General features: G+C 42.8%; 1 protein-coding gene across 4 annotated transcripts in view; it reads right to left on the bottom strand.

The window, feature by feature from the left end:
• The window catches only part of pkib (protein kinase (cAMP-dependent, catalytic) inhibitor beta), a 136,532-nt gene that overhangs the window by 66,939 nt on the left and 47,644 nt on the right, over positions 1-21,949 (bottom strand). Inside the window, exon 1 of one of the 4 annotated variants that reach the window (XM_068018342.1) lies at positions 19,486-19,551. The exons of 1 other annotated variant lie outside the window; for it this stretch is intronic. The gene's annotated coding sequence lies outside the window, so the exon portion shown is untranslated. Of the gene's footprint in view, positions 1-19,485; positions 19,576-21,949 lie in introns of those variants that run through there. 2 more of the 4 variants (XM_068018333.1, XM_068018314.1) reach the window with 2 other exon arrangements.

Consider the following 21,949-nt stretch of genomic DNA (forward strand, 5'->3'; position numbering starts at 1 on the left):
CTACTCTGTGTTAAAGAAACTTTCAAGCCTGTTTGTGAAGACACTGAAACTAGGATGCTTTAATGCAGACTTCCCCACTACTAACAACACCTAGCCAGTGCTGGCTGGCTCTTTATATATACATTTGATACAATTGACTAATCAACACTCAACACCTGTTCATCCTATTACCTTCAACCAGTAGGTATTTAACATCCATTAACAGAACTTATTAGACATTAACACTGTTACAAATCTTTTTCTCTGTCCTCCTGACCTATGCTTTCTCTGCTAACGTGATCACACACGATCAGACGGGAAACTCCACAACCTATGGTGAGAGAGAATATGACACAGGCATGGGACAGACAATCCATGAGCCTTTGGAGCTGGTCTTCTGTCTGGGCAACTAGTGCAGCATCAGCATACAGAAATTCTCTGCTCAGGACATGCCGCACCTCTGTCTTGGCTTTCAGTCTTGATAGGCTGTGGAGTTATGGACTGTGTAGTTATGGGCCAGGTTGTTGTATCTCCACCTGTGATCAGACTCAATAACTCACCACTTGAAGCAGTCAGCAAATTCTGCTACCTTGGATCGACAGTGACAGACAAACTGTATCCTAATGAAGAGTGCAGCACATACATTGGAGAGATAATCACCAACTTCGGCCGACTAACAAAATGGGCATGGAAAAATAACAAACTGACCGGTAGAACCAAGATACTTATCTACAAGGCCTGCATCCTCAGCAGTTTGCTGTATGGCAATGAAGCCTGGACAACTTACACCTACCAAGAAAAAAGGTTCAATAACTTCCATCTCCAATGTTTACAACACATCTTCGATATCACATGGAAAGACAAATTCACAAATGAAGCAGTCCTTTCTAGGGAAACAAGCCAAGCATGCTGGTGCTAATCAAGCAAAGAAGGCTTCACTGGCTTGGGCATATGCACAGGATGGAAGATGGCCACATCCACAAGGATATACTACACAGGAAAGTGGTCCAAGCACCAGCAGGGTGCCTTAAAGCTCAGATTCAAGGATGCTGTCAAAAGAGGCATGAAAGCCCTCAACATCAATCACAACAAGTGAGAAACTCTTGCTGGCAATTGATGCAAATGGTGACACCAGCAGTGGGCGGGAATTCGCCACCACAATGGCATGTGGTTTCAGAAGCAGACATCAGCCCTGCAATCAATGTGTCAGAGAAATCATCCCACACCACTGGCCAGGGACAACTTCCTGTGTGGCATTTGTAGCAGACTTTGCCTTTCCAGAATCAGCTTGTTCAGCTATCAAGAGAAATGTAGCAGATGATCTTATCTGACCTCACCAAAGTTCTGAGGCTGCATTCCCATCATCTCTTGCAGATGGAAGGATGCGAATCATGTAGTGGTGCACAATCAGATAGGCGCATAGAAATTACAGACCGTAGGATGGATGGCAACATTCTGCCCTAACTCCATGATTTACATATGCTTGCCACACAGAGCGCGAGAAATCCTTGGGCAAAATCATAGGGATCTACGGTTCATCCCAATTTTCTACCCCAGCAAAGGTGCAAATTGTGAATTTTGCTGTCCCCAACTCAGGAATTTTAGGGGTGATGCTTCAAAGTTTCTGAAGATTTAAAGCCATGTGAAACCAACTACTTTCTGGTATGACAAGTACTGCAAGTTTAACTTGTTAGTTTAACTTAAGTGCAGAGGGGGGAATTACTAAGGCAGTAACTTTTGCCATTGTTATCCTGTCATTTACTTTTGTGCCCCACTTAGGGGGCAGGGATACCTTGTGTCAGCAAACAATTCTACTGTGATTTAAAGTTTCAGATTTTGGTTTGCTGCGGTAATCAGATATGCCAAAGGTGTTACGATCAGTCTGCCTGTCCAATTGTAGCAACGAAAGGTCTAAACAATCTTAATGATCGGCTGTCATTGGCATGTGGCTGGCAAGCTGTGAGAGCCAAACCTTTTTAAGAACCACTACTAAGCCTGCTCCACAATATGCGGGGTGTCTGCGGCATGTGATCTGCACATTGGCTCACACAAGTCAAGTGGCGGACCCTGAGTTAAACATTTAAATGAGGCTCTGGCCTGTTTTGGGCAGGTGCACTGGATACCTATTTCAGTGCCTGAAGATCTCATTGCGTGAGCCTCGCATTCCATTTAAGCTGGATGAGAATCTCACTAATTATTGTCCCACTGTTAACTCCATCATATCTAACAGATGCCCCAAATTCCTGTCTCTATGCTAGAGCTATACCATGTAAGGGCTAAAGATATTAGAATTTCTGGGCCACAATTTCTTCAGCACAGAAGAATAAAATGCTCTGAATGTTTTAAATATTATTTAGGTTTTTTTTCCTTAAATGTTTAAATTTACTTAGTTGGATATTGCAATTCTAGTCAGAATAGATATTTTTCAGGCAACAAAATGTTTGGATGAACTACAAATACTAAAGCAAAATACTGTTGATGCTGGAAATTGGAAAGAAAAACAGTAAAATGTTAGAAATACCCTGCAGGTCTGGCAGCATCTGTGGAGAGAGGAACAGAGTTAACATTTCAGGTCGATGACCTTTCATCAGAACAACTGGCAAAGGTTAGAAATGTAATAGGTTTTGAGCAAGAGAAAGGGGGAAGGGAGGGAAGAAGAACAAAAGGGAAGGCGTGTGATAGGGGGAGGGCAGAAGACATGAAATTACAAAAGGTTTCATGGTACAAAGCCAAGCAAGGAAACAAAAGATGTGTATGGATGAGGTGTAGATGGCAGTATAGAAGCCTTCTGAACACAAAGTAAAGGGATTAAGAAAGAAACGGTGGTAGGGAACCAGCAAAAAAAAAACGAGAAAAGGAAAAAAATGGGGGCAGTGGTTATGATCTAAAATTGTTGAACTCAGTGTTGAATCTGGAAGGCTGTAAAGTTCCCAGTTGAAAGATGAGGTGCTGTTCCTCGAGTTTGCATTGAGCTTCATTAGAACACTGCAGCAGTCCAAGGACAGAAAGGTCAGAGTGGGAGCAAGGTGGAGACAGCTGGCGTGACATCAGCCATCTCAATTTCTCTGCTCCCCTCACTCAATCTAACCTGTCTCCCTCTGAACTTGCTGCATTCTGTTCTCTCAGGTCCAACCCTAACATTATCATCAAGCCTGCTGGCAAACATAGAAACATAAAAATAGGAGCAGGAGTAGGCCATTCAGCCCTTCGAGCCTGCTCCACCATTCATTATGATCATGGCTGATCATCCAACTCAGTAACCTGTTCCCACTTTTGCCCCATATCCTTTGATCCCTTTAGATCCAAGAGCTATATCTAACTAAGGGTGGTGCTGTTGCCTGGCATACCGACCTCTACCTAGCAGAGGCTGAATCTTCCTCCTACCTCCCCCTGGACCACGACCCCACTACCGAACATCAAGCCATTGTATCCAGGACTGTCACTGACCTCATCTCCTCTGGAGATCTTCCCTCCACAGCTTCCAACCTCAAAGTTCTCACAACCCTGGACAGCCCACTTCTACCTCCTTCCCAAAATCCACAAACAAGACTGCCCTGCTAGACACATCATTTCAGCCTGTTCCTGCCCCATTGAACTGATTTCTTCCTATCTTGACTCTATTTTTACTCCCTTTGTCCAGTCTCTTCCCACCTACATCCACGGCTCTTCTGCTGCCCTCCACCACCTCAATAGTTGCCAGTTTCGCAGCCCTCACCATTTCCTATTTACCATGGATGTCCAATCCTTCTACACCTTTATCTCACACCAGGATGGTCTAAGAGCTCTCCACTTCTTCCTAGAATGGAGGTCCAAACAGTCCCCATCCACCATCGCCATCCTCAACCTGGCTGAACTGCTTCTCACATTGAACAACTTCTCATTTAACTCCACTCACTTTCTCCAAATAAAAGGTGTTGCTATGGGTACTTGCATGGGTCCTAGCAATTCCTGCATTTTGTGGGGTATATGGAACATTCATTGTTCCGGTCATACTCAGGCCCCCTCCCTCGCCTCTTCTTCCAGTACATTGATGACTGCATCAGGGCCGCTTTCTGTCCTTGCCCTGAACTGGAAAATCTTATTGACTTTGTTTTCAATTTCCACCCTTCTCTCACTTTCACATGGTCCATTTTCGACTCCCCCTTCCTTGACTTCTCTGTCTCCATTTCTGGGAATAGACTATCAACCAATATTCACTATAAGCCCATGGACTCCCACAGCTACCTCGACTACACTTCCTCACATCCCACTTCCTGCAAGGACTCAACTCCATTCTCCCAGTTTCTCCGTCTGCATTGCATCTGTTCAGACGATGCAACCTTCCATACTAGCGCTTCCAAAATGTTTTCCTTTTTCCTCAACCGAGGATTCCTCCCCATATGTCTGCTCTATTTCACACATTTCTGATCCTACCCCTTCCCCTTCCTCCCAGAACCATGAGAAGCTTCCCTTGTCTTCACCTTCCACTCCACCAGCCTTTGTATTCAACAGATCATTCTCTGCCATTTGTCCCACCTCCAGCCTGATGCCACCACCAAACAAATATTCCCCTCCCCTTTCAGCATTCCGAAGGGACCGTTCCCTCTGTGACACCCTAGACAAATCCTCAGTCACCTCCCCCGTTTCCTATGGCACCTCTCCCTGCAAATGCAGGAGATGCAACACCAGCCCTTTTACAACCTCCCTTCCCACCATTCAGGGTCCCAAGCAATTTATTTGTATTTTTTTCAATTTAGTATACTGTATTTGCTGCTCGCAATCTGGTCTCCTCTACACTGGGGAGACTAAATGTAGACTGGGTGACTGCTTTGCGGATCACCTCTGTTCAGTCCACAACACAACCCCAAGCTTCCTGTCGCCTGTCATTTTAATTCTCCACCTTGCTCCCACTCTGACCTTTCTGTCCTTTGCCTACTGCATGTTGCAATGAAGCTCAATGCAAGCTCAAGGAACAGCATCTCATCTTTCGACTGGGCACTTTGTAGTGTTCTGGACTCAACAATGAGTTCAACAATTTTAGATCGTAAGCTCTGCCTCTCCCACTGCCCCCCACCCCACCCCCCACAACTTTTGTTTCCTTTTCTTGTGTTTTTGTTTGCTGGATTCCCCACCACCACCACCCCCACCCCCATCATTTCTTTTTTAATCCCTTTACTTTGTGTTCGGAAGGCTGTTATACTGCCATCTACACCTCATCTAGACACATCTTTTGTTTCTTTACTTGGCTTCATACCATGAAACCTTTGTCATTAGGCCCTCCATCCTCTACCCTATCACAGACCATCCCTTTTGTTCTTCTGCACCCCCCAACCCCACCCCTTTCACTCACTCAAAACCTATTACATTTCTAACCTTTGCCAGTTCTGATGAAAGGTCACCGACCTGAAATGTATACTCTGCTTTTCTCTCCACGGATGCTGCCAGGCTTGCTGAGTATTTTCTGTTTTTGTTTTGTTTGAGCGATGTTGAATAGAACATAATGAAGGGCTTTTCATATGCAATCTCAAGGGCCAGGAAGAAACAGCTCTTTAAATTAAATTGCATGTATGTGTCGTGTTATTTGGAGTCATATAAAGGGAAGGCTTTTCTTTCCATTGTTTGGCTGCAAAATTGAGCTCATTGGTTTCGGTGCTACGGGAGCCCGGAGGAACTGAAAATGGCGGTGGATTGGCTTTTGGTAACTTCCAGCGAGGCCCACACTGATCGCCGTGCTTGGAAGAATGGGCATGCTGTGCATGCAGTGGAAGCATGTAGAGTGGGCAGATTGTGACGTCAGTCAGCCTCTAATGCAGATTTGGTGCACAACCTGCCATTTTGGACCTTGCAGAGCCTATTTGCACCCTGTCTTAAACACTCATAGCTGATCATGCGTTCAGCCGCATGAAAAAAAAACCCTACTATTGCTATTTAAAGAGATCATCAAGGAACTTCCAGGTACGGTGATTTTGACTTTCCTTTGCTGCTGCAGTTAGTGAAGGTACGGTATTCTGTGTTGTTGGGGGAGCTCTCACAAGTTGCTGGAGTCAGAAGGGAGTGGTGCTGGATCTTTGCAAAGAGAGGAGTGGAGTTTTAAGACCTTTGAGCAGAAAGCTTGCTCTCACTCATGGGGGTTATAGTTGTAGTCTCTCTTGTCTGCAGCATGACATGGAGCTGGAGCACAGGCAGCAGAGAGGGGAAGCTGTGCGCACAGGGAGGAGGAGGAGGAGGGGAGGCAGAAAGCCATAACTACCTAGGGTATTCAAAGTGCGCTTTTCCTTCTTCCACATCATCCAAGTGCAATGCCTGAGGCAGCTATGTTTACCAAGAAAGTGGTCACTGAACTCTGCCACCTCCTCCAACTGGCCCTGCAGCCGCAGAGCAGGCCAAAGATGGCACTGCCAGTGCCCGTCAAGGTCACTGTCGACCTCAATTTCTGCACCTCAGGATCCTTCCAGTCTGGAGTCAGGTGACATTACCACCATGTCTGTTTGCTGTGCAAGCATCGGCAAGGTCACAAGGCCCTGCATGCAAGGAGAGGGAACTTTATTTGTCTCCTCTCTGAACAGAGAGAAGCAGGAGGAGCAGGCATGTGGCTTTGCCAGGGTAGCAAGAGGTGTACAAGATTATGAGGGGCATGGACAGGATGGATAGGGAGCAGCTGTTCCCCTTAGTTGAAGGGTCAGTTACGAGGGGTCACAAGTTTAAGGTGAGAGGCGGGAGGTTTAAGGGGGACTTGAAGAAGAACTTTTTTACCCAGAGGGTGGTGACGGTCTGGAATGCCCTGCCTGGGAGGCTGGTAGATGTATGTTGCCTCACATCCTTTAAAAAGTACCTGGATGAGCACTTGGCACGTCATAACATTCAAGGCTATGGGCCAAGTGCTGGCAAATGGGATTAGGTAGACAGGTCAGGTGTTTTAATGCATCGGTGCTGACTCGATGGGCCGAAGGGCCTCTTCTGCACTGTATTATTCTGTTAATCTGTGAAGATTCTTCATGGTGCAAGGAGCCATCAACTGCACAAACTTGGCTGTGTGGGCACACATCTCAACGGAGAGATGTACCTGAACTGCAAAGGATTCCACTCCCTTAACATGCTGTTGGTATGCAACCACACCCAGACCATCATGTTGGTGAATGTCCGCAATTATGGCAATGGCCATGATGCTTTTATCCTGAGCCAGTTCGTGCCACCACGACCAATCAGGAACGCTCAAAGCTCAAGAGCTATATGCACTACAAATGGCTCATGACTCCCCTCCACCAACTGACCACCTGTGACAACAGTCATACAACGAGCAAACCATCGGCATTCTACAACAATGGTTCCACAGCCTGGAGAGCTTGTGGGGAGACCTCCAATATTTCCCAGTAGTGGACTGCTGCATTCTACAGAACCTGGCAATCATGAGGGTGCGTCTTGGAGGAGGAAAGATTGGCTAGGCTTGTGTTATCTTCTTTGGAACAGAGGATGCTAAGGGGAGATTTAATTGGGGTGTATAAAATTATGAGAGGCCTAGATAGAATGGATAGGAAGAACTTATTTCTAATAACAGAGAGGTCAATATCCAGGGAACATTGATTTAAAGGGATTGGTAGAAGGATTAGTTGGAAGTTGAGGGGAAAATTTTTCACCCAACAGGTGGAGAGGATCTGGAACTCACTGCCTGAAAGGGTGGTCGAGGCAGAAAACCTCACCACATTTAAAATACTCAGATATGCACTTGAAGTGCTGTAATCTACAGGACTTCAGATCAAGAGCTGGAAAGTGGGATTGGCTGCTATTTTGCAGCTGGCACAGGCATGATGGGTTGAATGGTCTTGTTCTGCCATAAGTTTCTATGATTCTATGACTCCAGGAGGGGAAGGAAGGAGGCATCCAGGATACCATCAATGTGAACAGACTGTCTGTGAGCGGCTTATCAGACTCCAGTTCCTCTTAAAAACATTCCCACATCATCATTGCCTCACAATTCCCTATCTCTCCATTTCTCTGCTACGGATAATCACAGCATCCTCAGCCAAAATCCTGAAATAAAAGATGCCACAAACAAAACATTCCATAACAAATATATCTAATAACACTTCTCATAATACATACAAAATTGAGCTATAAAACCTTGTGCATTCCTGTAGTGCCTGTCTTATAGGTGCCCTTGCCTGGCCTAATGCTCCTATGCAGTGCTACCCCAGTGACTGCAGCATGGTTGGAGGAAGGATGCTGACTTTCAGTGGGGGTGACTGCAGATGGCCTTGCAGGAAGCCCTAGAGCAGCTCTGGGCCTTGAGGGCCCAACTTCGGATTGGATCACCACAGTATCGGAAACACTGGTTTGGTCTGGCTAGCTGAAAGGCATTAGTGGGGCGCTGGCAGAGTGCCAGTGATGGAGCACCAACATTGCCATCCAGAAAGAGGACAGCAATCCTAGGAACCTGTTGGAAGATAGATTGCTGAACTGCTGTGAGACTTTGCAAGGCCCTTTGAGCACAGCTATCCACAACCATGATGGCACCAATTTGGGCTTGCACAGCAACAAGCTGATATTTCATGACCTCAGTCTGAGCTTCCACTGCAGCCCTCAGACATTGGGTGGTTTCTGACTGTGCTGCAATGGAAGCTGAGACATTGGCCATTAGACATTGCATTATAGCTGCATCCATGAGTGTTCTATTGGAACTGGCCACAACTGCCATGCCAGAAAGGATGGGCTGCAAGCTCTGCATAATGCCCTGTGCCAAGCTGGAGCCAGACTCCTGCAGCTCCTTGATAGTGAGAACAGGCTGTGAGACAGGCCTGCCAATGCATCAAGCATTTCTGTGTGCATCCCCATCAGCCTTTACCTGTATGCTGCCTCATCAAAGTCCTCATCTGAGTCCTCTGCAGTAGAGCTTATCTGCAACCTTGCCGAGGGGGAGCTGACACACATGCTATCCATTTCCCCCTGGGCTTGCTGCAGCCCACTTGTGCCCAATGACTCACCACGTGCTGATTCCCCCTCTGTGCTACCCTCTAAAGTGTATACAGTGCCAGTATCTGAGCTGGTGGCTGTGAGTGTCAGATCAAGTGACAGTGCTTCTTCATCATCAGATGTCTGCTCTTGTTCTTGCCCTTCATCATGAGGCTGCACAGGCTGGCCAGGCAGCAGGTCTTGAGTACCTGAAAGCATAAATACAGAAGGGAAGGTTTGGAGTGAGAGAAGTGGGTGGGTGAAAAGCAAGAGATGCATGGTTCACATCATCTGCAGCTTTCACTTCATACCAGATTGGGGGTGGTGGAATTTGAAAAGGTGCATAAGGCAGTAACATACAATCCTGGATGGTTTTAGGAACACCGACTGCAATGGCCTCAGTGACTGTCAAGAATTCAAAGGGTATGGGGCGGAAGCCGGAACAGGCTACTAAGTTGGATGATCAGCCATGATCATAATGAATGACGAAGCAGGCTTGAAGGGCCGAATGGCCTACTCCTGCTCCTATTTTCTATGTTTCTAATCTCCTCAAAGGGGCTCAGGAGATGCAAGCGTGCCTGTAACCTGCCGGTTCTTTGCTGTCCCCACCTATTATCGACCACCTTGACCTGTAAGAGAGAGGGAAGAGTGTCAGTGAGTGCATTGCAATGTGTCTGGGTGATGTGCCTGTTATTGCTGAATAGCTGGCAGTTTGTGGAAGCCGCGAGATGTGGATGTGAAGCTTGCAGCAGTGGTAAGTGTGTGAGGGTATGGTGGAGCATCTGAATATTAGGCATGAGTCCTGGTTGCTAGAGATTGTTGATGAGTGAGTGATGGGGTGTAGTGCATTGAATGATGTGTGAAGTTGGTGGTGCGGTGGGTCGGTGATGATATTTGAAGATGCATTCACTGACTTTGACTGTTTGTGTGAGGTCATTGAACTTCTTCCAGCACTGCATCCAGGTCCTCAGATCCAGACATCTTGCATGAACTAACATGCATGGCTACCTGTTCCCATTTATTCCCTTTGCAGTGCATGCCTGGAGGGCTTCCTGGCCCCCTGTGAAAATATGACACTTCTTCTTTCCAGCTCATGGACTAAGATCTCCCACGCTCCATCAGAGAACCTGGGAGCCCTCTCTCTGGCCTGCTGCTCTATTGGTAATCTTTATTCCTCGTGAGAAACACTTTGAGACACCTTTTGGAACCAGAAAGCACCTTCCCTTTAAAAGGTGACAGCTGGTTTTAAGAAGCGGAGGCTAGCTTTAACTCATGCTAGTCTCCCATGCACCTGGGCGCCCCACTGAGTGTGTAGCCAGTCAGCAGTGCATTCAGTGCTGGGCTGCACACTGCAATCATGGAGATGAGCAGGCAGCACAAAGTTTGTATGCTGACTGCATCATCTTGATGGGAGGAGGGATAATCATGACCCTGCACCCACAAGCCTGCCATATTGAATGTTTAGCCCTTTGTGTCTGAGTAACAACATTCTTTCTATTGTCTGGTTTAGGACTAGTGTTGATTACCCACCCACCTTTTATTTTCCATTGCCTTTTTCTCTGGCTTACTTCATTATGATGTTTGAAAGAAGCACCAGATACAAATATTATTTGTGCAGGTATTTCTTTTGGGCTATTGAGCAAGCTACGTGCCATTTTGAAGAGTCCTCAGATACACCTGCGCTCTCCCTATTGTTAGTCTGAGATCTGTATATGTGCCAATCTACATGACTCAGGAAAGCTGACAAAGACCTTCAAAAAAAACAGATACAGCCCAAAAATACTGACAATTCAAAAACGATGAAAGAGTTTTGATTCCCGGCTGGAAAACTGGCAGATTCAGTGTATCGACTGCCCGGTGTGCATAACACAGCAGGCCTGCATGTATATGAGTGCACCATACCAACTGTCTGCTTTTTACACAGTCAGATTTGTCAGCTTGCATTTGTGCTATTCACACTGCAAGCTAGAATCAGCTGCTTTCCAGTCTCTAGCACCAAGTTGATAGAGCACATGCATTTGCATACATGTGAGTTGCAGCACAGAAACAGGTCATTTGGCCCAACTGGTCTATGCCAGTGTTTATGCCCCACACAAGTCTCATCCCATCTAATATCATCTAACCCTATCAGCATATCATTCTATTCCTTTCTCCCTCATGTACTTATCTAGCTTCCCTTTAAATGCATCTATGTATTTCACCTCAACTATTCCTTTTTGTAGTGAATTCCACGTTCTAACCACCCTCTAGATAAAGAAGTTTCTCCTGAATTCCTAATTGGATTTATTCGTGACTATTTTAAATTCATGACCCCTAGTTGTTGTTATGGGATGATCTTAAGAGCTGACCAACTTAAGAAGCTGTAAGTGAAGATCACCGGAGGAAGTGATGTCGCGTCACACACGGTCAGGGAATTTTGGGTGTAGCCTGACAGAGTGAGATGTCTTTAGCTGTGGTTTGTGCAGTAACTGTTTGTGTGTGTATATATATATCGTATATATATGTTCTAGTTAAGTAATAAATAAAAACCCACAATTTCTTTGGATATTACTTGTAGTCCTGTGAATCTTACAATAAATCACACATGAAAGGAACAAGTAATATTACAGTTCTTTGACTCCCCCACAAGTGAAAACATCTTTTCTATGCTTACCACATTGAACTTCTTCATAATTTTAAACACCTCTCAGCCTTCTCAATAAAGATCTATTTCAGTGCAACAAAATGATAAACATTCTCTACTAGTGCCAGTCACTAGCTCACCCTGAATCTCTTCAACACAATCCTCATTGTAAATTAATGGAACAATGTTCTCCCCTGCGGTGTAATTCCATAATCCACTGAAACTTTGATCTACCAAAAGCACAGAAAAGCTGCCAGGACTGTGCCAATGCTGGCCTAGCAAATCCCTGACAAAGCTCACTGACCACAAGAGAAATTAATAGCCACAGGAGTGCACAATAAGAAAGTGGTCTACTTGCAAGAATATGCTGGCTTTGTGGAGCAGACTCCTGGAATACCAGCAGGATCTGCAACGACAATTACTATAGTCCAGACTTTTGCTACAACATCCTCCAAACATGCTTTGTATCTATAACTAGCAAATCTGCAGAAGTGATGAGATCCTGGAGCTCACTACTGGAATGTTAAGCATTGTTAACTAAAAGAAAATAAAGATGCATTAAAACTTCAATATTTTAAAAGGGTGCAATTGCCAACTGGTTCTTGTTCACATGGGACCAGTAAGACTCTTAAAACAAATAGTTGGCAACTATGATGTCCATAGCCTATTAAAACCAGCTGGGGTTATTTACAACTTTGCCCCAGTCAGTAATGTGGTGAAATGGATTGTCCGACCATTATAGAATTCAATGGGATGAGAAAATCAGGTGAGTCCTACAACAGGCAGGCTGCAGGCATGTGATCGTGACTCGTGTGGACCATTCCTGCTCCTACTGATGCAACGGGATTTTTAAAACGATTATCTTTAAACCTAATTGCCATTGGTGACCACAGGAGGCACTGAAGAACCTTGAGTGGATTGGGTCTGATGCCTGCCCTACTTATCACTACAAATTTTGCAAAGTGGTCTTTTATCAGGTGTTAGGCTCCTAACTTACATATTTAAGGCACCTAATGTCTGCAGACACCTATATAAAGGGCACCATAAATTTAGTAGTGAGACCAACATTTTGCATTTTTTTTTACAAATGAGAAAGCAGGTGTACTAGAAGATGGTGTTAGAGATAATCGTAGAAAATGAATTAATTCTCAAAAACGTTAGCCAAATTCAATGTATATATGCCACCAAATGCTGATGGCATGGACTGTTGAAGAAGTCACAGGAGAGCCAGCAAGAGCCTTTGGTCACAGCTTCACAATACTCCTTAAATATTGCAAATTTTGTCAAAGGACTGGAGAGTAGCCAGTTCTCTGTACTCTTCAAGAAGGGAAAGAAAGATAAAGCTGATAGCTATAGACCAGCTTGTCCACTGTCACCTGTGGGCAAACTGTGTATCCATAATTTGTGATTAAAATTAATGAGCATTTAAAAATACATGAATTAATCAAGGACAGCTGGCATGAATTTATTAAAGACAAATTGTATTTGACATTTAATCAACATTATTAAGAAAGTAACCCATTGGATAGATAGAGTGAATTCAGTAGATATAGTGTATCAATTTCCAGGAGGAATTCAATAAAGAATCTCACAAAAGATCGGTTGGAAAAATTCAGGTACTGTATATAGTGGGAAATGTTGCGGTATAAATAGGACAGGAAACAGTTATGCTAAATGTTGCTCAGAGTGGAGAAATGTTGGAAGTAATGTATCCCAGGGATTGGTGCTGAATCTACTTTTGTTCTAACAATATATAGATCATTTGGAATCAGACATAGATAGCATGATCTTGAAATTTCTCTAATCACTCAAACATAGAGGGTTTTGGAGGACTGTAAAAGACTTCAGGAAGGTCTGGACAGGTTAATGCAATGAGAGAGAGATGGCAGGTGCGATTTAAAGCAAGTGCGAGATAATACATTTTTGGCAGAAAAAGGAAGGAATGGGAATGCATATTCAATGGAAAATACTGAAGGTTGTGGATTTACAGAAAGACCCAAATGCATAATTCCCTAAAAGTGCAAAAGTAAGTAGAGAAAGCCATAAAAAAACAACAGAATGTTGGGATTTATATACAGAAGCAAGACAAAAAGAGTAAAGAAGGGTGGATAATATTGTATGAAATATTTGTCAAGCCACAATTGAAGTTCTGTGTGCATTTGTAGGGGTCTCATTCCAGAAAAAAATATTAAAGCCATAGAAAGGGTACAGCATTGATCCAGCAGAATATTGCTAGAATAGGAAACTATAGTCATGAGGAAAGACAAAATACTGGGGCTATTTTCACTGAAGCAAAAGCCAAGAGGAAATTTAATAGAGTTCCTTATAATAATTAAAGGCTTTGATAGGATGATTGGAAAAAGGGTATTTCTTCTGGTTGCAGAGTTAGTTATGAGTCATCTATTTAAAATTGTTATTAAGAGTTAGGAGAGGTTAAGAGAAATTGCTTTATGTTAAGGGTTGTTCGAGCATAAACTGCTCTGTCACATGTAATGGTTGAAGCAGAGAATAATGCTGCTTTTAAAAGAAAATTGAACACAAATTGGGGCATGGCTGAGATATTAAATGAATACTTTGCATCTGTCTTTACCAAGAAGATGCTGCCCAAGTCATGGTGAAAGAGGAGGTAGTTCAGACACACCGAAGAGTTTAAAATTGATAAGAAGGAGGTGTTGAATAGACTAGCTGTACTTAAAATTGATAAGGCACCAGGACCGGATGAGATGCATCCAAGGATACATAGGAAAGTGAGAGTGGAAATTATGGGGCACTGGCCATAATTTTCAAGTCTTCCTTAAATTCAGGGGTAGTGCCTGAGGACTGAAGAATTGTAAATATTACACTCTTGTTCAAAAAGAGTGTAAAGATAAGCCCAGCAACTACATGTCAGTCAGTTAAACCTCAGTGGTGGGAAAGCTTCTAGAAATGACAATTTGGGATAAAGTAAATAGTTACTTGGGCAGATGTAGGTTAATTAGGGAAAGCCAGCATGGATTTGTGAAGAGAAAATCATGTTAAACAACTTGCTGGAGTTTTTTGATGAGGTAGCAGAGACGGTTGATGAGGGCAATGCTGTTGATGTGATGTACATGGACTTCCAAAAAGCATTTGATAAAGTGCCACAAAACAGACTTGAATAAAACCTGGAAATGAAATTGTCTGTGTGACAGGAAACAGAGAGTAGTGATTAATCGATGTTTTTCAGACTGGAGGAAGGTTTGTAGTGGTGTTCCTCAAGGGTTGGTGTTAGGACCCTTGCTAATCCTGATATATATTACTGATCTAGACCTTGGTGTACAGGGCACAATTTCAAAATTTGCAGATGATACAAAACTTGCAAACACTGTGAACTGTGTGAAGGATAGTGAAGAATTTCAAAAGGTTGGTGGAATGGAAGGACAAGTGGCTGATGAAATTAAATGCAGGGAAGTGTGAAGTGATTCATTTTGGTTGGAAGAACATGAAGAGACAATATAAAATAAAGGATGTAATTCTAAAGTGGTGCAGGAGCAGATGGACCTGGGTGTATGTGCATAAATCATTGAAGGTGGCAGGACAGGTTGAGAGCATGGTTAATAGAGCATACAGCATCTTAGGCTTCATTAATAGGGACATAGAGTACAAAAGCAAAGAAGTTATGTTAAACTTGTGTAGAACACTGCTTCGGCCTCACTTCAGGAAAGGCGTGAAGACATTAGAGAGAGTGTGGAAAAGCTTCATGACAGTGGTTCCAGTTACATGGATAGATTGGAGAAGTTAGGACTGTTTTCTTTGGAGAAGAGGTTGAGAGGAGCTTTGACAGAGGTATTCAAAATCATGAGGGGTCTAGTCAGAGTAAATAGGGGAAAACCGCTCCCATTGGTGGAGGGATTGATAACACAAGGGCACAGATATAAGGTAATTGGTAAAAGAATCAATAGCGACATGAGGAAAAACTTTTTCATGCAGCAAATGGTTAGGATCTGGAATGCACTGCATGAGCTTGTGGTGGAGACAGGTTCAATCAAGACATTCAAGAGTGAGTTGGATTGTTATCGTAAAATGAAGAATGTGCAGGGCTGCAGGGAGAAGGCTGGGGAGTGGCCTTAGGTAAACTGTTCTTTCGGAGAGCCGGCGCAGACGCGACAAGCCAAATGGCCTCCTTCTGTGTTGTAACAGTTCTGTGATTCTGTGATACTTGAGGAGAGAAAGATTAGAATTAGAATTAGAACATTACAGTGCAGTACAGGCCCTTCGGCCCTCGATGTTGCGCCGACTTGTGAAACCATCTGACCTACACTATTCCATTTTCATCCATATGTCTATCCAATGACCACTTAAATGCCCTTAAAGTTGGCGAGTCTACTATTGCTGCAGGCAGGGCGTTCCACACCCCTACTACTCTCTGAGTCAAGAAACTACCTCTGACATCTGTCCTATATCTATCACCCCTCAACTTAAAGCTATGTCCCCTCGTGTTTGCCATCACCATCCGAGGAAAAAGACTCTCACTATCCACCCTATCTAACCCTCTGATTATCTTATATGTCTCTATTAAGTCACCTCTCCTCCTCCTTCTCTCCAACGAAAACAGCCTCAAGTCCCTCAGCCTTTCCTCGTAAGACCTTCCCTCCATACCAGGCAACATCCTAGTAAATCTCCTCTGCACCCTTTCCAAAGCTTCCACATCCTTCCTATAATGCGGTGACCAGAACTGCACGCAATACTCCAGGTGCGGTCTCACCAGAGTTTTGTACAGCTGCAGCATGACCTTGTGGCTCCGAAACTCGATCCCCCTACTAATAAAAGCTAACACACCATATGCCTTCTTAACAGCCCTATTAACCTGGGTAGCAACCTTCAGGGATTTATGTACCTGGACACCAAGATCTCTCTGTTCATCTACACTACCAAGAATCTTCCCATTAGCCCAGTACTCTGCATTCCTGTTACTCCTTCCAAAGTGAATCACCTCACACTTTTCCGCATTAAACTCCATTTGCCATCTCTCAGCCCAGCTCTGCAGCCTATCTATGTCCCTCTGTACCCTACAACATCCTTCGGCACTATCCACAACTCCACCGACCTTCGTGTCATCCGCAAATTTACTAACCCACCCTTCTACACCCTCTTCCAGGTCATTTATAAAAATGACAAACAGCAGTGGCCCCAAAACAGATCCTTGCGGTACACCACTAGTAACTAAACTCCAGGATGAACATTTGCCATCAACCACCACCCTCTGTCTTCTTTCAGCTTGCCAATTTCTGATCCAAAGCTCTAAATCACCTTCAACCCCATACTTCCGTATTTTCTGCAATAGCCTACCATGGGGAACCTTATCAAACGCCTTACTGAAATCCATATACACCACATCCACTGCTTTACCCTCATCCACCTGTTTGGTCACCTTCTCGAAAAACTCAATAAGGTTTGTGAGGCACGACCTACCGGTCACAAAACCGTACTGACTATCGCTAATGAACTTATTCTTTTCAAGATGATTATAAATCCTGTCTCTTATAACCTTTTCCAACATTTTACCCACAACCCAAGTAAGGCTCACAGGTCTATAATTACCAGGGCTGTCTCTACTCCCCTTCTTGAACAAGGGGACAACATTTGCTATCCTCCAGTCTTCCGGCACTATTCCTGTCGACAATGACGACATAAAGATCAAGGACAAAGGCTCTGCAATCTCCTCCCTAGCTTCCTAGAGAATCCTAGGATAAATCCCATCTGGCCCAGGGGACTTATCTATTTTCACACTTTCCAAAATTGCTAACACCTCCTCCTTGTGAACCTCAATCCCATCTAGCCTAGTAGCCTGAATCTCAGTATTCTCCTCGACAACATTTTCTTTCTCTACTGTAAATACTGACGCAAAATATTCATTTAACGCTTCCCCTATCTCCTCTGATTCCACACACAACTTCCCACTACTATCCTTGATTGGCCCTAATCTAACTCTAGTCATTCTTTTATTCCTGATATACCTATAGAAAGCCTTAGGGTTTTCCCTGATCCTATCCGCCAATGACTTCTCGTGTCCTCTCCTTGCTCTTCTTAGCTCTCCCTTTAGATCCTTCCTGGCTAGCTTGTAACTCTCAAGCGCCCTAACTGAGCCTTCACGTCTCATCCTAACATAAGCCTTCTTCTTCCTCTTGACAAGCGCTTCAACTTCTTTAGTAAACCACGGCTCCCTCGCTCGACAACTTCCTCCCTGCCTGACAGGTACATACTTATCAAGGACACGCAGTAGCTGCTCCTTGAATAAGCTCCACATTTCGATTGTTCCTATCCCCTGCAGTTTCCTTCCCCATCCTACGCATCCTAAATCTTGCCTAATCGCATCATAATTTCCTTTCCCCCAGCTATAATTCTTGCCCTGCGGTATATACCTGTCCCTGCCCATCGCTAAGATAAACCTAACCGAATTGTGATTACTATCACCAAAGTGCTCACCTACATCTAAATCTAACACCTGGCCAGGTTCATTACCCAGTACCAAATCCAATGTGGCATCGCCCCTGGTTGGCCTGTCTACATACTGTGTCAGAAAACCCTCCTGCACACACTGGACAAAAACTGACCCATCTAAAGTACTCGAACTATAGTATTTCCAGTCAATATTTGGAAAGTTAAAGTCCCCCATAACAACTACCCTGTTACTCTTGCCCCTGTCGAGAATCATCTTCGCATAGGGCATAGTGAGATAACAAAGCAGTGGAACAGTTTTCAATTGTTCAAGCCAAGAGTCCACACACAGAGAATGGGTGGAATGATTTCCTTTCATGCTATATTTGATTTCTGTTTTCTCTCAGCTTTGCTGCAGTGTGTAACAGATGTAATTGATCACTGGTAGAAAAGCAATGGATAGAAGAATAGAATTTTCAAGCTGATTGATAATCGGAAAGTTAATACCTTGAATAGGGTACCTAGTGGCATGGTTATGAAAAGGATGGAATTTGGGTTTCAGTGACAAACCAAAGATAACGATGGGACGATTGGAGATGGAAAAAGACAGAACCAAGACCTGTGGGGATGCTACAAATTTTACAGAAGTATGAGGTTAAAACCAACAACTGATGTGGCAGCAATGCTTTTCTATGTCTTGGGAGTCCATAGTATACATTTGTATTGATGGAGAAGGAAAACTTTGAGCATTTTAATATCAGAAGGGCCTGGCTGATCCTACAATGTTCCAAGTGGCTTTAGTAGTGTTTCATAGTGAAGAAAAACATGGCACTGATTGTCTGAGAAAGGCTGATGATTTACATTCTGTAACTATCAAATTGTAAATTAGGAAAAATAAGATTGATTTAGTTTATTCCAAATAATACAATTTGTTATGACACAGCATAAACTACTGCATAGGAGTCCCATGTAAACAATTACCAAGCAAATGATCAGCAAAAATTGAATAAATATAAAATTCAGTAACACAAGTCAACTAAAGCAAATATCATTATACTACAACAAGCCAGTAATTCTGAATTCAGTTAACATTTTGAGGAAAGAAGTCCTCTGTTCAGTATAAGTAATGACCTTGTAAATGTGTTTGTGATTGTTTTCATTAGATTAATGAATCAATTTACAATGTTACTACATATAGCAGCCAAATGAACTCTTACCTGATTTACCTCATTTGATAAATCATATGCTGTATGTTTTTAGACAAATTTCAAATGCAGCATAACATTACTTATATTTTGATAGCTCAAATTTGGGCAATAGAAATAGATGCATCAGTATTAGACCTTAGATTATTCTTATGTTACCATGTGCAAAACAAATTAGAATAAAACAGCTACTGTTTCAGCATTGAAGATACATCCCATACTTTTCCTTTGTACAAGTGAGTAGCAACAGCACTGAATGCAATACTGGCAGTACACCAAAATTGTACCAATACTGTGACTGAGTGCTTCAATTAAATGTCACTTGATTATATTTCAGAGTTATATATATATTCCTACAGCTTACCTTCCTTTCTTTTCATTTGTGATGGCTTGTGTGCCCATGATTCAGCTATTGTTCTGAGGACTATTGTGAGAGAAGTTTTATAGCATTTTGATTGGCTATTCTAATTAGTTTACAAATTAAAAAGTCTATGCTGCATTCTGAGTAGCTATTTTAAGTGCACTCGGCTGATCTGCATGCATTTCCCATGGTCACTTGCCTTAAGGAGGGGAAAATAAAAGAAAAGGAAGATAAAGGAGTTTGCTTAATTCCCTACTGCACTTCTTTACTAATACACATACATATTTGAAACCCATTTATGACAGTGTAAAAAATGGTGTTACAATATTAATCTGTAAAGTCTCTAAAATTGTTTGCAAATCCACGGCCTGATTCTGAATAATCTTTACATAATCTGGAGTGCCAGAAGAATGACTGTTCATGTTGCATTTGCCATTTTATAGTTATGCAGTCTGAAACGAATGCTTACTATGCCAACATCAGATTCGTGATAAAGAAAGAGTTTAGTTGCCTTAAAGAATAGGTCTCACAATGGAAGCCTTTCATGCATTTATACACAGAGGTCATGTTGAAACAGCTGCCATTATAACTATCTGGCTGTATATCCTGTAATTACCTCATTGTCATTGTTTTTCTGCTTTCTCAAGTACAGTTCCATGGTCAATCTGGAGAAGCTGAAAGGTCACTTACCAGCGTACAGATGTTCGTATCCGATTGAACGAAGCTTCTGGTATTGAAGGTGAGTAATCCCAGGGAAACCAAAGCCAAATGTCTGGCAGACGCCCAACCCAGGATTATCCAAAACAACAACAACAGCAAAGATAGCATAAAATTCAGAGCCCAAGAAGGAGTTTCTAGGTTTTATTTTGCCACAAGATGTCACCATTATGCTTTGCAAGGCTTCACCTGCATTATAAAGATTCTCAGTTACAATGGAGCTCTAAGACAGAGGATTGCAGTGGGTTACCACTTAAGTCTGTAATAGATATTCTCTCTGGGACACTGGTATTAGCTACTCCAATAAATAGCCCAGGCTTCTTACATTCAGAAGTGCACCTGTACTGCCCTATATCTAACTATATGTCAGGGGCTTAACAATGTGAACACTTTGTGATCTGAACTGGATATTGTGACTTTGTAAGTGTATTTGCATGCAGTTCTCCAGTTTTTCTGAAGATGGACTAACACCCTTCAGTGCGACCAGATACAAATCATTAAGATGCTTTATCTTACAGACAGCAAGTGAAGCTACAGAGTAACAGCTGTGATCAAATCTCACCTCATTTCAGCTACCTATAGAGGGCATTCTTAAGAATAAAATAATAACAAATATGCTTCAATATTCTTATTAACATTATCATTTAAATGTTCTTGATCAGCCTTCTGCAATAGTTTATAGAGGAGACCTGCCACCACCGTCTCAAAGTAACAAAGGCTGGGCAATAAAGGCAGACTTGCTAATACGCCCCCATCAGAAGAACAGAAAAAACTCTGAAAGTATATTTTGAAAGAGCAATTAAACCAGGATGCATAATTATAAGTTAATACAAAAATGAAATTCAAATATAATTCTACCAGAAGGGAAATATTTATCAGAAACAAAAGTATCATTTAATACTTTCAGCGTAACATGTATTTTCCCTTAATAAAAGAAAAATACTGCGGATACTGAAAATCTGAAATAAAAACAGAAAGTGCTGGAAATACTCAGCAGGTCTGGCAGCATCTGTGGAGAGAGAAACAGAGTTAACGTTTCAGTTCTGATGAAAGATCGTCAACCTGCATGTATTTTTTCTTTTTTTTAAATGCAAATAGATGTAGACTATCACACTTACATGACATCCATTTTGTGTCTTGAATAAAATAGTAAAACTTGAGATTTTCTGTTTCTTGCACCTCTATCCTGTTAGTGTAGCAATGCATGTAACTACATTGTCACAGTGGTGTAACTGTTGTCACAGTTTAATAAGAGGTAACACCTAAAGTGCAATGGTTAATGTGTAATGGTTACATAGTAATTGCTTATAATCAATAATACAATATTTGCCATTCAGGCTGCTGGGGCAGAATTCTCCTGCAGGCTTCAGTACCACTCCAAAGTCACACCAAATGGGAGACCTTGCAGGCAGTGGGATCAGCATCGTAATCTTCTAAGAGGCGGCCTCCTAATAGCAAACTATACTCTAATATCTATTCCGGTGTTCATAACTTCACATGTTGGCTTAAGAAGCAATCATTGATTATCTCCATCAAATTGTTTATACCTTCACAGCACTCACTCAGTTCTTGCTCATCAGCTTACCAGTTATATTACTGGACTAATAATTCAGAGGCCTGGACTAGTAATTCAGAGAATTTGAATTCAAATCCCACCATGGCAGTTTTGAGAATTTGAAGTTAGTTTGATAATTTCTGGAAATAAATGTCTGTTGAATTTAAAAAAATGTGTTCCTAATTTTC

This window comes from Heterodontus francisci, chromosome 3 (assembly GCF_036365525.1).
Source record: "Heterodontus francisci isolate sHetFra1 chromosome 3, sHetFra1.hap1, whole genome shotgun sequence".
Classification (NCBI taxonomy): Eukaryota; Metazoa; Chordata; class Chondrichthyes; order Heterodontiformes; family Heterodontidae; genus Heterodontus; species Heterodontus francisci.